The following is a 15,674-nucleotide window of genomic DNA, read 5'->3' as shown; positions in this document are numbered from 1 at the left end:
GGTCATCGGGTCCAGCCCCCTGCTCAGTGCAGGATTCACTAAATCATCCCAGACAGATGTCTGTCCAGCCTTTGTTTGAACACTTCCATTGGAGGAGAACTCACCACCTCCCGTGGTAACCTGCTCCACTCATTGACCACCCTCACTGTCTAATATCTAATCTGTAAAGAAACGGGGACTGGTTTATGGAAATTTGTTTTATCTATATATATAAAATTGAATGTATGTCTGTATGCGTGCGTGTCTGTCTGTCTGTTTGTCCTTTATGCGCTACTACACCATTCATCCGATCGCCATTAAACTTTGGGAAGTTGTTGAGTACACTCCTGGGAAGATTATAGGCATAGTACATTTATGGTACGATAAATGGCGCGCATGCGAGCGTCGTCGACAGTTACACCCCCCCCACGTAGATCGTTCGATTTCCATCATTGCCACTAATTAACTTCCCGATGTCGTAGAAACATGAAATTTGGCACGAGCATTGATTATGTCAAAAATAGGAAAAGTTAATGGGTCCCAACTCGATTATTCAATTCTAAGCGCCAAAGAATTAGCGTCCAAATTTTATGTACGGAATCTAATTCTCTCACTTCCCAATGTCATAGAAACTAGAAATTTGGCACGAGCATTGATTATGTCAAAATAGGAAAAACTAATAGGTCCCAACTCGATTATGCAATTCTATGCGCAAAAGAATTAGCGTCCAAATTTTACGTACGGAATCTCATTTTCTCGCTTCCCAATGTCATAGAAACTTGAAATTTGGCAGGAGCATTGATTATGTCATAAATAGGAAAAGTTAATAGGTCCCAACTCGATTATTCAATTCTAAGCGCAAAATAATTAGCGTCCAAATTTTACGTACGGAATCTAATTCTCTCACTTCCTGATGTCATCTATATATATATATATATAAAAAGGAATGTATGTATGTCTCTCTGTCCTTTTTGCGCTACTACAACATTCATCTAATCGCCATGAAACTTTGGGAAGTTGTTGAGTACACTCCTGGGAAGATTACTGGCATAGTACAACTATCCTACGATAGGTGGCGTGCGTGCGAGCGTCGTCGACAGTTATGCCCCCCAGACAAAGATCGTTTGATTTCCATCTCAAGCACAAAAGCAAAAGGCATTACGAGCAACGGGATGCGTGTTCAACTACAAAATGATGCATCCGCCGAACGTATCACAAGACAATTGCTGGATATTGAGAATGCTGAGGTAAAATAAAAGCTGTGCTGTGATTGGTTGCTATTTCTTATACTGCTGAGGTAAAATGAAAGCTGTGCTGTGATTGGTTGCTATTTCTTATACTGCTGAGGTAAAATGAAAGCTGTGCTGTGATTGGTTGCTATTTCTTATACTGCTGAGGTAAAATGAAAGCTGTGCTGTGATTGGTTGCTATTTCTTATACTGCTGAGGTAAAATGAAAGCTGTGCTCTAATTGGTTGCTATATATTATACCGCTGAGGTAACATGAAAGCTGTGCTGTGATTGGTTGCTATATATTATACTGCTGAGGTAACATGAAAGCTGCTGTGCTGTGATTGGTTGTTATATATAATACCACTGAGGTAACTTGAAAGCTGCGCTATGATTGGTTGCTATATATTATACTGCTGAGGTAACATGAAAGCTGTGCTGTGATTGGTTGCTATATATTATACTGCTGAGGTAACATGAAAGCTGCTGTGCTGTGATTGGTTGTTATATATTATACCACTGAGGTAACTTGAAAGCTGCTATCTAGATATATAAAACGAATGTATGTATGTATGTATGTATGTCTGTCTTCGCAGCAACGCGCGACGTGTACGCTAGTTGTTCAGATAAATGATTGTGGTGACAAATGGAAACCACTGGATTGCTATTAGTGATGAGCGAGCATTGCCCTTAGCGAGTACCTGCCCACTCGAGAGAAAAGGTTCGGGTGCCGGCCGCGGGCAGGGAGCTGCGAGGGAGAGCGGGGAGGAACGGAGGAGAGATCTCTCTCTCCCTCTCTCCCCCCCCCCACTCCCCCCTGCTGACTGCCACTACTCACCACTCCCCCGCGCCGGACCCGAACCTTTTCTCTCGAGCGGGCAGGTACTCGCTAAGGGCAATGCTCGCTCATCACTAATTGTTATGTAAAATCCTTCTTGTCAAAATAAAATACTTTTTGAACCATAATATCTAATCTGTGTCTCCTCCCTTTCAGTCTCATCCCATTGCTTCTAGTCTTTCCTTGTGCAGATGATAATAGGGCTGATCCCTCTGTAGTGTGACAGCCCTTCAGATATTTGTAGACCGCTATTAAGTCTCCTCTCAGCCTTCTCCCCTGCAAGCTAAACATTCCCAGATCCTTTAACTGGTCTTCAGGACAGGATTTTCAGACCACTCACCATCTTGGTAGCTCTTCTCTGAACTTGCTCCAGTTTGTCTATGTCTTTTTTAAAGTGGGGTGCCCAGAACTGAACCCAGTATTCCAGATGAGGTCTGACGAAGGAAGAGTAGAGGGGGATAATGATCTCACGTGATCTAGACTCTATGCTTCTCTTAATACATCCCAGAACTGTGTTTGCCTTTTTTGCTATTACATCACACTGTTGATTCGTGTGCAGTTTGTGATCTATTAGTATACCCAAGTCTTTTTTACACGTGCTTTTGCTTAGCTCAATTCCTTCCATTTCTTTCATTTTAGGAGAAAATAAATTCCTTACTGACTCAAATCTGGCAATCAGAATAATACCCAGACCAACAGCTGTTCTTAAGTAATCAGTGATGTAGTATGTAATATTATTACTCTCCAGGCCCCTCTTGTACTCTTTTACTGAGTTCGTCATCACCACGTTCTCAGGCAGAGATTTCTATAGTCTCACTGCTCTTACCATAAAGAACCCTTCTATTTTGTGTAAAAACTTTCTTTCCTCTACACGTAGAGGGCACTTCCTTATTACAGTTCTGGGTATAAATAGATGATGGGAGAGATCTCTGTATTGTCCCCTATGTACGGACTCGAACCCAGGAGCTCCTGTGCTGCAGGCCGCAGCTCTACCTGCTGAGCTATCCATCTCTTTGCATAGCTCCCCCGCATGAGCTTTTCCTTTTTTAAGCGCTCCTGATCCAGTTCTTGTTTTGGCTCTACCCCATTTCCTTTATTGGACATACTCTTGAAGACTGGTCTTTCGTCCAGTTCCTTGCATTATGGTACGAGGTGGTTGTAGATCCACTGTGTCATCCTACTGAGTTAAACCACTGGACAGCATAGACAGCTGACTCCAATGTGAAGACTGGGCACAGGCTGGGACTCGGTACAAGGGAGGAGAACAGACTTGACTCTGAATTCAGATGGGCTAAAAGATCCCTTACCTGGAGATACCCCTGAAGGTGGAGAGATCCAGGCTGCCTGTCCTATCCCTGACTCCTAGCCTTCCCTACCTACCTAGTGAGGATATGAATCCCGAGTCAGTTGCACTAAGCTGAGCAGATATTGAGGAGTGAGGAGACAACAGATACAGGGAATAGACAGCAAACAAAAAACCAGCAGCAAAACACAGAAAGCTGGTTCACCCAAAAACACAGTATAATCTAGCTAAGCATACACAGGGAGCTGGATGCAGACAGGATCGCATGCAGTCATACAAGGAAATGCACAACACCACAGCATTCTGAGAAAGATCTGAGGAGGTTAAATAGGAGGATAATTGTGAATCACTACCAGCTGGATGGAGGAGCCAGACACTGTAACCCTGTGGATGCAGGAAAAAAACAGAACCAGTCTCAGGAGGCAGGATGACACCTCCATCTGCTAGACATAACACATTATTATTGTGCTCTGTGCCTGCTCCTCCTTCTACAATTGCTGCATCTGTATACTGACCTCTGGCTGCACCCTGACTACTCTACCTGCCGGCTCTTTTGCAACTGATACCACCTGTGTACTGACTTCTGGCTTCACCTTGGCTACTCTATGAGCCTGCTCTAATGTACTGCATCCCATACTACCCGTGTACCGACCTCTGGCTTCCTTTGACCGCACTACCGGCCTGCACTAGTCGCAGTAAGCGGCTCTGAACCTCCACCTGATCATTTCAAGTTCCTTTGAAGCTTTTCCAGGTGGTTAAGAGACTGATGGTTTGAGATAGCGAGTTACAGAATTTGGTGATGTGTTAGGAGCACACCAGGGAAGAGTAGAGGAAGAGGTCTTGCAAGGAGCGGAGGTTGCAAGTAGGGAAGGAGCAGGAGATTAAAGAAAGCGCAAAGGAATTAGAAGGCAGGCCACAGAGCTTAATGTTGCAGTAGTCTAGACAGAAGATGATGAGGGCATCGTTCTTCTCGAGTAACTGCTTAGTGATCTGAGCAGGCTCGGGTGGGCTGCGGGGGGGGGGGGGGGAGGGGGGGGCAGCGGAGGGAAGAGAGAGTAACTGCCTTACCAAGTAGGCTCGCTTATCTCTAGTCATATCCAAGAGATGTTGTATGTGTGGTTTGAAGGAAAGGACGGAATCAAGTGTAACAACAAAACAACAGACTTCGGGAACTGGTGAGAGTGTGCAGCCATTGATATGTGTGGTGGGAGTGTGAAGTGAGGTGTGCAAAGATGATGAGTTCCCAGTCTGTGTACAACAAACTCCCAACTGTCCACGACCTCCTTACCACCAACCATCTTAACCTGCTCACTCTCATTAAAACTTGGAGTTGCTGTCATCTACTGGCTCCCTGGGGCCCACCCGCATATTCCTGGACCACTTTGCCACCTGGCTCCCCCCTTCCTATCCTGTAAAATTCCAACCCTTATCCTCGACAACTTCAACATCCCCAATAATGACTCCATCTTCCCATCTGCCTCCCACCTTTTAATGCTCACCTCCTCCTTTGGCCTCAAAAAAATTATACTATATCCAGCAACACAAATCCCTTGATCCCCAACATGCGAGAGGTATATGGAAAAAAATGCCAAGCCGCCCAGGGGGTTGTGAACCGTCAATCCCAAGGGTTATAGTAGAGTGCAAAAAGAGTGGCAGCATAAATGGTGTAGAATTCCTTAAATAACACAAATCTTTATTGCTCCATAATCAGACATATAGGCAACGTTTCGACCTATAAGGTCTTTTTCAAGCCACTATCTGATTCGACAAGACCTCCATGTTCAGGAGAATGCTGTATGTTAGCGCATTTAATGGAGACCTCCCAGCAACCGCGAAATAAAGCGCTTATTTCACGATCACCAGCGGGGATTTTTTTGCTTATCCTCGCTGGCGATCGCGGCGTAGTTCTGTGGCAGAATCCTGCTACGACCGTGGGCATCTGGCCTAATAGCTCATTGTTCACGCTACAGAATTCCGCAGCGTGAAAGAAACATGCCGCGAAAAACCAAGCTGCAGGCTTTCATTGTAGTCAATGGAGGCCGTTGGTCACTTGATACTTCCGCTGTGAGCACAGCGGAAGTATCGCGGGATTACGTGTCATCACCCACCGCCGGTGTGTCATGCGATTCAGAGAGGTGAGTATGGGGTCTTGTGGGACTCCGCAGCGATATTCCACTGGGGCAGTTTGCCATGGCTGTGTGCATGAGGCCTAAGGGCTCCTGCCCACGGATGGAGCGGGATATGCCCGCAGTTTAAAGTCGAGGGAATCCCGTGGACATAACCAAAAAGTCCCAGTTGGGGATTGTGGAAAATCACACATTTTTTGCGGCGTCAAGGAGTTATCCTTTATTATTATATTAATGGAGACCTCATGCAACGGAAAAACGTGCTAACATACAGTATGCCGTGATTTTTTTCCCTCGGCAGCATCATGCCGCCGCGGAAACCGCTGCAGAAATCCCGCCCTAATGGGGAGTAGTGGCGATATCACATATGTCGCGTCTAATACTGCGGTAGCCAGAAAAAAGGCCCTGACTCTCCAGTGGTAAGGATATAAATAACCTGTAACTTACTTACTAGGGGTGCCTGGTCCTCGGCACCCCTCAATCCCGGAAGACATACAATACAATCAGATTTAGGAGATGTTGCAGGTTCGAAGCTGGCTTATTCAAATATTTGCCACGAGTTTCGGCTTTCGAGAGTCTATTGATTTAGTCGCTGGCAGTGCAGGACACCTGTATCTCGCGTCCTGTTGTCATGACAACCCAGCGACACAGAGGGAGCTACCTCCCTCTGTGAAGCCTTTCTACGTCTCCACCGAACTGCTGCTCTCTGAAGCTCCCTGAAGATGGCTGAAGGTGTGTATGGCAGCAGCCAATCAGCAGCTAGCACAGAGCTCTGAGCACAGCAGTGAGAGTGTGTAGGTGGGTGCCAATAAGAAGCTCTGGGCATTCCCTTCATCCCAGCCCATCTCCACCCATCAGACTGGTGGTGACAAGATACAAGAATGCCTGACGAATCAACTTAGGCACGCACTGACCACCCAGTTTCCCCCCAACACTACTCAGATATCCAACTTCCCTACCATCGGAATCCTTAAATCCCAAGGACCCAGGGGCTTGATCTCGGCACTTTATACACACTTACTTTCTGCCAAAATAAACCTCCACCCACTTCCAGTCTTTAATAAATGGGCGCTCTCCATCCCATCTCTCACAACTGATGATTGGACAGACATCATGGAATCCCATTTGTCTGTCTCGCCCGCGGTGAATAATAAACTGATTCAACTTTACATAATCCATCAAGCTTATCTTACCCCTAACCGACTATACCAAATGGGTAACGCCCCATCAAATTCATGCCACAGATGCCATCAACCTGGGGCGAACTTTTGGCACTTAATCTGGGACTGTCCACCAGTAAACAATTTCTGGTCCGACATTGCAGCCTTTACAAACGCACTTTTACTACCTCCATTTAACATATCAATGGATCCCAAAGTAATTCTATTCGGCTTACTGCCGGAAGACCAATGGCCCAAATACACACGCGTCTTCCTCAAGAAAATACTGTTCCTGGCCCGCAAAGTAGTGGTACTGCACTGGATGGCTGCAGACCCACCCCTACTATCACAATGGATAAAACTAATAAACGATGTCACTCCATATGAAAAAATCATCTATAAGAATAGAGGATGCCCGGGTAGGTTTCAAGAGATTTGGGGCCTCTGGCTCATCAACCGACAAACTTTATCATCAATATGAGTTCTATCCGGGCTCCCACCCCTTCCCTCCCCCTTGGGGATTTCATATTTCCCTCATCTCTCCCTACATTCCACCCGCATCTTTAATGCATTTCCCATTTTTCTGCCAGGTACTGAGCGGCTGCCCGGCACGGGCTCCCCGACACTCTCTCCCCCCTTTTTACTGTTGTTCAACTGTTTGACTTGAAACTAAGCAAAACAAAACAAAAAGCATTGTTTCTCCCCTTTTTATATTGTCCAATTTATACAGGTGCAGTTCAGCATTTAATGTACTTTTACGTATATATACGATATTTGTACAGATACAATCAATGTCATGTACAATATTTTCTTCATGCAAATGTGCTGTGTACCGTGATTCTGTATTTTGTTAAATAAAACAAAGTTAAAAAAAAGAATGCCTGACGAAAAAGCCGTGGGAGGACACCATTACAGGACACCACATGCTGGAGACTGGGTACAGCAGGCAGTGTTGGGTGTCAGGAGGCTGGATTATTACCCCCACATTGACCTCTACAACACCCAGGCAGAGATCAAAGATACCAGGCAGTATATTACTGGGGCTTTACATGGTAGCTGGGACTTCCCTTATGTATGTAGCCTACACAAGCTGCAGCACCACCATGTAAAGTGCACTAGAGTATACTGTGATATATATGCATGCTTTATAGAAGATTGAGGAAAATAACTTGAGAAGTGCTCCACTGCAGCACACTTTGCAACTAGTAGTACCAAATAGCTCAGAATGCAATATATCTCCACATGAACATAACCCAGCATTACCAGTAACCAAACAAGGTATGCTGGACTCTGCTTCATCCGCCAATATGTGCTCAAGAAATAAAAGCACTCCCACCTCTGAAAAATGTAAAGAATTTATTCGAGGTAAGGTATTGGATCATACACCACGCAGTGCATGGACAACTCATTCTAAAAACAGAGATAAAGACAGAGATGCAGATACTGACCACCATGTAGAACCTACACTCCGTCAGGTATCATCACAACTGCTGGATGCTATTAACCCCTTCAGTGGCACGTCCGGAAATTTTCCGGGACGAGCTCCACTGCTCATAGCAACATAGCCCGGAAGATTTCCGGGCTATGTATCACTATGGGAGCTGCAGAGCACAATGCCACAAGCTGTGACAGTGTGCTCTGCCTGCACAGACCCACAGAGAACAAAGCAAGGGCTTTGAAAAACCAGCAGAAGATATTGCCGATATGTCGGCAATCTCCTGCTTTGTTTACAGGTTGCCATAGAGACCATCGGCTTGTCAGAAGCAAGCCAATGGTCTCTGTGGCAGGGAGAGCTGGTTGTTAGCTGTCAGAGGACAGCTAGGTACTAGCTCTTACAGCAGAGATCAGAGAAAACCTCTGATCTCTGCTGTGTTAACGCCTTACATGCTGCAGTCTATGTGACTGCAGCATGTAAAAGGGCTGTCACTGCAGCATGTAAAGGGCTGTCACCATCGGACCCCCGCAATGTGATCAGGGGGTCCTGATGGGTCCCTGTGGAAGTCCCCTAAAGGGACAAAAAATTAAAATAAAAAAATAATAAAAAAAATAATAAAAACACTTGTCTCCCTTTACTTTGTAAAAAATAAAAAATACAATCACACATGTGGTATCCATGCGTCGTTATGACCCAGAGAAGGAAGTTAATACATTATTTAACCCCTTAATGACATGGCCCCTTTTTTTCTTTTTTCCCCATTTCTTTTTTTCCTCCCCTGTTTAAAAAAAAGCACAACTTGTCCCACAAAAAACAAGCCCTTATATAGCCATGTCAATGGAAAAATGAAAAAGTTATGGCTCTTGAGACGCAACTGCAAAATTAGTTGAAATTCAATGATTAGACCATTTTAAAAAAACCTGCCCTGGTGGACACGACAGGGTGGTAGGAAACCCGACACTCAAGGGGTTAATGCATGCAAAACCACTTTGACAGGGCAAATGGTGGAAATTCAGATTGATGGGAATAGACTTCGGCAAGATTTACAGGCAATGAGAGGGCGGAAATGGAGAATCGCAAATCCAATATAGAAGATGAGATAGAACCCCTATCGGGAGCAGTTAAAATAGCCGCTAAAAAAAGCTGACTTCTGCCAATCTAAGACCGATGATCTGGAAAATCGCCTCTCGCAACAATCTATTAATCGTAGGCTTGCTGGAGAAAGCAGAGGGGTTGCAACCAGAAATCTTTACAGAGCAGTGGTTAAAATCCACTCTAGGAGAAGATGCTTTTTCTCCCTCTTGAAAGGGCCCATCGTGTACCCTCGAAGCCACCCATACCAGGGGCCCCTCCGCGACCATTCTTGGCCAGGCTCCTGAGTTGAAGAGGCTGGGCCACAGCATTATGTCTAGCTAGGCATAGTCCCATCAAATTCAACAACTCTACAATCTCTATCTTCCCAGATTTTTCGGCAGACCTCCAGAAACAAAGGGCACAATTTGTAGAGGTGAAAAAGAAGTTCAAAGACAGAGGCATTATCTACTCAATGGCTTACCCTGCTTGCCTCTGCATTGTGGCAGAGGGCAAGGCTATTTTTCTACAATTCCCTTCGGAGGCACAGGAGTGGCTTCATTCTCATCCTGTTCAACAGTAAGACACTAACTCTCTTCGTTACTACCCCCTTTTCTTACAGAACTGAGTAAATTGTGTTCATCCCGTTCATCCCCATCACGTTTATCAAGATATGGAGGTCGGATACGCAAATTTTACTTGACCTGGGAGAAGTGGCGATTAAGTGGTATCTTGTATACATATTTAACCCTCTGTAGCAGCCCATGCCACCTAGTCAGCAATATTGCAGAAGCGACTGGCTGAATAACGCGCAGCGGCTATAATGCTGTTGTAATGAGATTATGTATATGTTTCTCTTCAATGCAACATCCCCAGAATATTATATGCTTTGGATGTTGCAAATTAGCTACATAAGCTGTTAATAGTTCAAGTTTATTGGTTATTATTTTGTCTGCATTGGCACGCACACCCTAAGTGTGTCTAAGTGTGTCTATAGGCAACCAACAACAATGGCTGTCCTGGGCTAATCAACAAGGGCTCTCTTTAATAGACACCACAACCTAATGCCATCTCATTAAAGTGTATCACATGGAATGTACGTGGATTGGGCACAGCAGCAAAAAGATTTACAGTTTTCTCAGGAGAAACGACCCACACATTGTGGGACTGCAGGAGACACATCTCACGGTTGAGAAGGTAGACCTAGTCAAAATGCCTTGGGCTCAATGGTCCTGTCACTCATTTCACACCTCATTTTCCAGAGGGGTTTTCATTCTAGTCCATAGATCAGTAAGATGGAATCCAATTGCTACTCGTAGAGACCAAGAGGGCAGATTTATATTCATATATGCAGAAGTGAATACTAGGCCATATGTTGTTGTGTGTATCTATAACCCGCCACATCATGGTACATATGTTCTACATGTGATAGACAGGATGATCATTTAGTATAAAATGTCTATCGATTTGTATAACGTAAATGTATTTTGCTATTGTAATGACTTCAACCTAATGTGGAACTCTGCTGCATAAGGAAAGAGTTAAATCACAGTGTTATATATATATATATTGCTTGTGCTCATGGATGAATCTCCAGCCCTGCCCCCCACGCTGAAACTTCTACAACAAAGGAATTCCTTCAGCCTGAGCACATGTTGATAAGACTTGCCACATACACAGAAACTGCTTAAGGTTGCCTGCATAGAGGGCAAAGTCCATGCTACATCCTGGCTAGTAGAGGGTGGGCAGAGAGGCGGGGGATTCTATATGATCCGACAAATGAGAATCCTATATGTTACTGATGTAACCTGTTGCACGCCCATTGTGTGTCTGTACAATAAAAGGCCCTGTCTGGCTGTTTCTGGGCAGAGAGCCATTTTGGATATGAGATTGATCAGCTCGTGTCTCAATCTGCGCGACGATGTGTGCACACGATATAATTCGGAAGCGACAAAATACCCCAAAGCCTGCTGGAGAAAATCATAATCCAGCACAATTGGAGTCCCTGGGTGAGCGAGTGGATCTGTGAGGTCGCAGCCTGGAACGTACAGAGATCGGCAGATGGCACGCAGAACTCAGGGGCCCGAAAATCTACAGAACACGGTAAGATTGCTTTATGTAAATCTACCGATGTGAGCTGGGTTCTGACTGTTTTTCTGCCTGTTCCTGATCCAGACTGGACCTTCACTGAAAGACAGGTAATAACTCTAGTTCTGTCCACTCGGAAAATCACCATGTTACCTGTCTAGGGGTATTTTGTATGCTGTTGTGTCTGAGACGGTTAAAAATTGTTTATGCAAGACCAAGAGATAAATTCTGTGAGGGTTAATGTGTTGGGAGGGCGGACTCGGCTGTTTAAGTCTGAGGGAACACGCCAGTGACACGTGCTCCTAGGTAAACTAGTGTGAGGTTAGGAAGATTTATGATACGTATACTTACCTTTATGATTGAGCGTGTTATGTTCTCATATGTGGAAAGGTATATACGCGGGATTATAGCCGTGGTGTCTCCAGAATATTGTTGAAGTTTTGGTCATTGAAAATAATCGTCAGTCTCTGTGTATAGCTAAATGTCCTGTCTAGATCGTGTACAAGGAGTGCTCTTGGGGATTACTAGTATACGGTGGGCTGTTATAAAGGTAGATGAGATATATACCTTGAGCCGTTGTGGTTATTCTCCAGTAATCCCGTCTGTTTGGTGCTATAGAAAGAATGTGCAGTGTTTATTGTTGGGGGGAGGGCTGCTGGTAAGAGAGTGAACTGAAAGCTTTTTCAATTAACCCTTTCTGTTTCCTTTGTCTTTTCTGAGTGGGAAAGAGAGGTTATATTGGAAGGATTTGAAGAAAGCAGATTTTACAAGAGAAACACTACTGTGTCTTCGAATAGAATGAATAGAAACTTCGAATAGAATAGAGTTGAGCAAAGTGAGCAAGGACAAAGGGCATAGAGCTTGTGATTTGGTTGCTGATGGGAAAGGATCAGGAAAAGTTGCAGAAAGAAATGTTAGGTCATGGACAGGTAAGATAAGTTGTAGAAAGTTTTCAGAAGATGAGCAGGAAGCCTAGCAGAAAGAAAGGTGTTTTTAGATTGCTAGGAGGAGGTATAATGTAGTTAAGAGATTGAAGAGGGGAAAGCATGTAGGGGGGTATGTGTATTGCTAATGAACAATGTAATGCCTTTGTGTTGACTACAGCCCCTCCCTGTAATGGCGGCCGTGCTTGCAATGTTTACAGTCCAACATAGTGTGACTCTGCAGAAAATGTAGTGAGGCCTGCCCCCACCCTGAAGTTACTTCCCCCCCCATGTGCTCACTTTCAGGGTGTGTGATGTTACTTCCGGTCCCTCCCCATCCGGGACAGGACCTGGCCCCGCCCCTTCCTCCTCCAGCGGCCATTTTGCCTCACCTGAAGGGCTGCTGCCCCTGGCCCCGCCCGTTCCTCCGGCAGCCATTTTGCCTCACCTGGGAGTGCTGCTGCCCCTGGCCCCGCCCCTTCTGCCGGCAGCCATTTTGCCTCACCTGGGAGATCTGTAGCCCCGCCCCTTTCTGCCTCTGGCGGCCATTTTGCTGCACTTGGGAGGCCTATATTCCCCAATGCCACTGTATCCAGTGCTAACATCATGATTGTCTGAAGTAAGGTTTTGTTTGACCAGACTTTGTTACGCTCCAAGATGTGGCCACTTTGGATGTGTGATAAGTTCAGGGAAACAAACCTTTGTGGAGATACAGCTTGGGACATAGTAGATGACTAAGCTGGTTTATAGTGCATGGAAGATTGGAGTTGATGCATGGGGGACAGAGGCCAGGAATACATGACAGGGGACGCTCTCTCATGTTCCCAGGGGCTCTGTTTTCCACTGCCCGCTTCTCCAATGGATGCTCAGACAGATGATGTTATGGAAGGCTCCTACAGATGGAATAATTTCCCTATAGTCACCCAGCAAACTTTTTCATGCAATTTGGTGAAGTAATTTTACTTTTTATGTGAAGAAAGAGGGACTGAATTGCCCAGAGTAGGATGTTAATTCATCCGTATTCTTTAGTTTTTCTTTAAGTCTTTTGTATATTCTAGTGTCAGTCTACACTGAAGCTATAATTATATTCCGACAGGAGAGTAAAAGCTAAACGCTGGCCATACCCTGAAATACTATTACACTGGGTGACGTAAAATTTGAATCGTGTGGCGCCCCCTTGTGTTAAAAAATGCTAACTGCGACCTGAAAGGAAGAAAAAAAATTTTTTTTGTAAGGAGATTTTCGCTCAGACTTCGCTGCATACAATGTCACCTTGACCTACAAAGTGCTTGTTTTTGTGCCTCTTGGTTTACTAGTTTGAACGCAATTACTCTTTTTTTTCCATTGAGTATTGCGGTTCAAAAGGGGGGAGGCATAGGTGATCTGGGTCATAGATGATCTAGGTGTTGTAGATCAGCTATTGGGTTTGAAAAAAAAAAAAAAAAAAAGATTTTGTGCTACAAGATTCTGAGCCATGTGAAATAGAACATCAACACGATTATTTAGTACTAATACAGTAAGAAACTGCAGGTATGCAAACAGTTATCAGAACCTCTGTTGATAATGCATATGTTGAGCTTTTTGCAGATGGTACCAGGGTGAGGATTGATGACTCCACATCGGATATGCAGTGGTCACACAACAAGATGTCCTAGAAGCAGAAGTTCTGCCTCCGCATGTCTCAGTACAAGAAGCGGAATTAAAGGCCATCACTAAGGCGTGTAGAGTGGCGAGAGGTAAGACGGCAACCCTTTACACTGACTCCTGGTATGCATTTGGCATAGCTCATGATTACGGCCCAATATGGAAGGTCAGACAGTTTTTACCTTAGCAGGACAATCAATTGAGAATGGTGCAGCGGTACAGAGTCGCATGGAGGCCCTGCTTCTACCTGACAAAGTTGAGAGTTCGCACCGAGTCCTACACTGGAGAGGCGAGAGACGACACCCTCGCTGACAGCGCAGCAAAGGCAGGGGCCCTCAAGCCGTGGAAGAAAGAAGAAAGATACTGACAGCATGAGTCAGTGGTAAAAAACTTTGGACATTGACAAAAATTTGGACTTTGATATGCTAAAAGACGTTTACAGTTACAAGCCAGCAAGGAAGAAAAGAATAAATGGACTAATATGGGAGCAGCAGAAACAGGACAGCGTGTGGTGAACAGTCAACAGCACTTGCCCACCACAGTTCCTGTATCCCATGATGGCCCAGCTGATGGACGGAAAGACCCACCTAGTAAACCAGCAATGACGACGACGCTTGAAAGACGATGGGCGACTTCTGGGTTCTCTGTAGCTGCTGCATCATTTGTCCGGTTTAGCATGATCTATGCCATAGGTGAGTCAGGGCAGAAGTAAATTTGCCACATCACACTTGCCGGGACCACTCTACCCATTTCAGGGATTGCAAATTGACTACGTTCAGCTCCCACTTGTTGGGAAGTATGAATACGTGCTTGTTGTTGTTGATGTCTTTGCAGGTTGGAGGCTGACCCTGTTACCATGGCAAACAAGTAGGTAACTGCAAAGAAGCTCATGAACAAGGTAAACTGTGAATATGGGGTACCAGAGGTGATTCAGAGTCAGACAGAGGTATAAACCTCGCAGGTGAATGTAACATGTCATGTCTGCTCTGGGTGTATCCCAGGCCTTTTACATACTCTACCACCTTTAGTGTAGTGGAAAGGTGGAGAGACGTAGTGGCACGCTAAAAAGTAAGATACTTAAAAATGACGCCACTTTGGAAAGGCTGTCATCCAATAGCCTTATACAGTGTTAGATATGAACCCAGGGGGGATCATGCATTATCTCCCTACGAGATTGTTTGGGCTAGCCCCAAGGCTAGGTCGTTACTATCCTCAGTAGTTACAATTACAATCTGATGTGTTGACTGAGTATGTGATTTCCGTTAAAGAACTAACCAAAGCCTATGCACAGGTGTTCTCTTCCAGACTCAGAGGCAGACACTGGGACACATATCTTGCAGCCTGGGGATTGGGTGTGCGTCAAGAAGTTCCCCAGGAAGCACCCTCTTGAGCCCCGATTTGATGGCCCCTACCAGGTGCTTCTGACTACTGCCACAGCTGTGAAACTAGCCGAAAGACTTACATGGATCCACGCTTCATACTGTAAGAAAGCTTCGGATCCGGGAGACCAGTCTTAGTTGTGCCAAAGACATTACTCTGGTTAGGGCTAGTGAGAGAGGAGGGTGTCAACTGGAATCCTTAGTCGGAAGAATATGAGGGTATGGTTACCTTCTAGTATAACTCGTCCAATGCTCAAGTAGCCGCATATTCCTTCGACTATTGTACTATGGTCCCGTGTCTAGGCGCAAGATCCCACCGCAGGCCAGATTTAGCTCAGTCCAGCTGGTTATATGACTTACATACCCGGGGAATACAATATGTTTGCGCCACTGATAACGTCTGGGGAGAAGACTGCCGTTATTGGGGATTAGTGGGATGTAACACAGGAATAGACTAGTCCTATAAACCGCGAAGTGCCTTAAATAAGAAAGATAGGAG

The 15,674-nt window shown here is 45.2% G+C and overlaps 1 protein-coding gene across 2 annotated transcripts in view; it reads right to left on the bottom strand.

Moving 5' to 3' along the window:
* LOC136627344 (zinc finger protein 345-like) overlaps window positions 1–15,674 on the bottom strand; it is a 501,744-nt gene that overhangs the window by 399,997 nt on the left and 86,073 nt on the right. The window lies entirely within an intron of this gene.

Source organism: Eleutherodactylus coqui, chromosome 5 (genome assembly GCF_035609145.1).
Source record: "Eleutherodactylus coqui strain aEleCoq1 chromosome 5, aEleCoq1.hap1, whole genome shotgun sequence".
Classification (NCBI taxonomy): Eukaryota; Metazoa; Chordata; class Amphibia; order Anura; family Eleutherodactylidae; genus Eleutherodactylus; species Eleutherodactylus coqui.
Note: the sequence above shows the minus strand (reverse complement) of the source record. Positions and strands in the feature narration are given on the sequence as shown.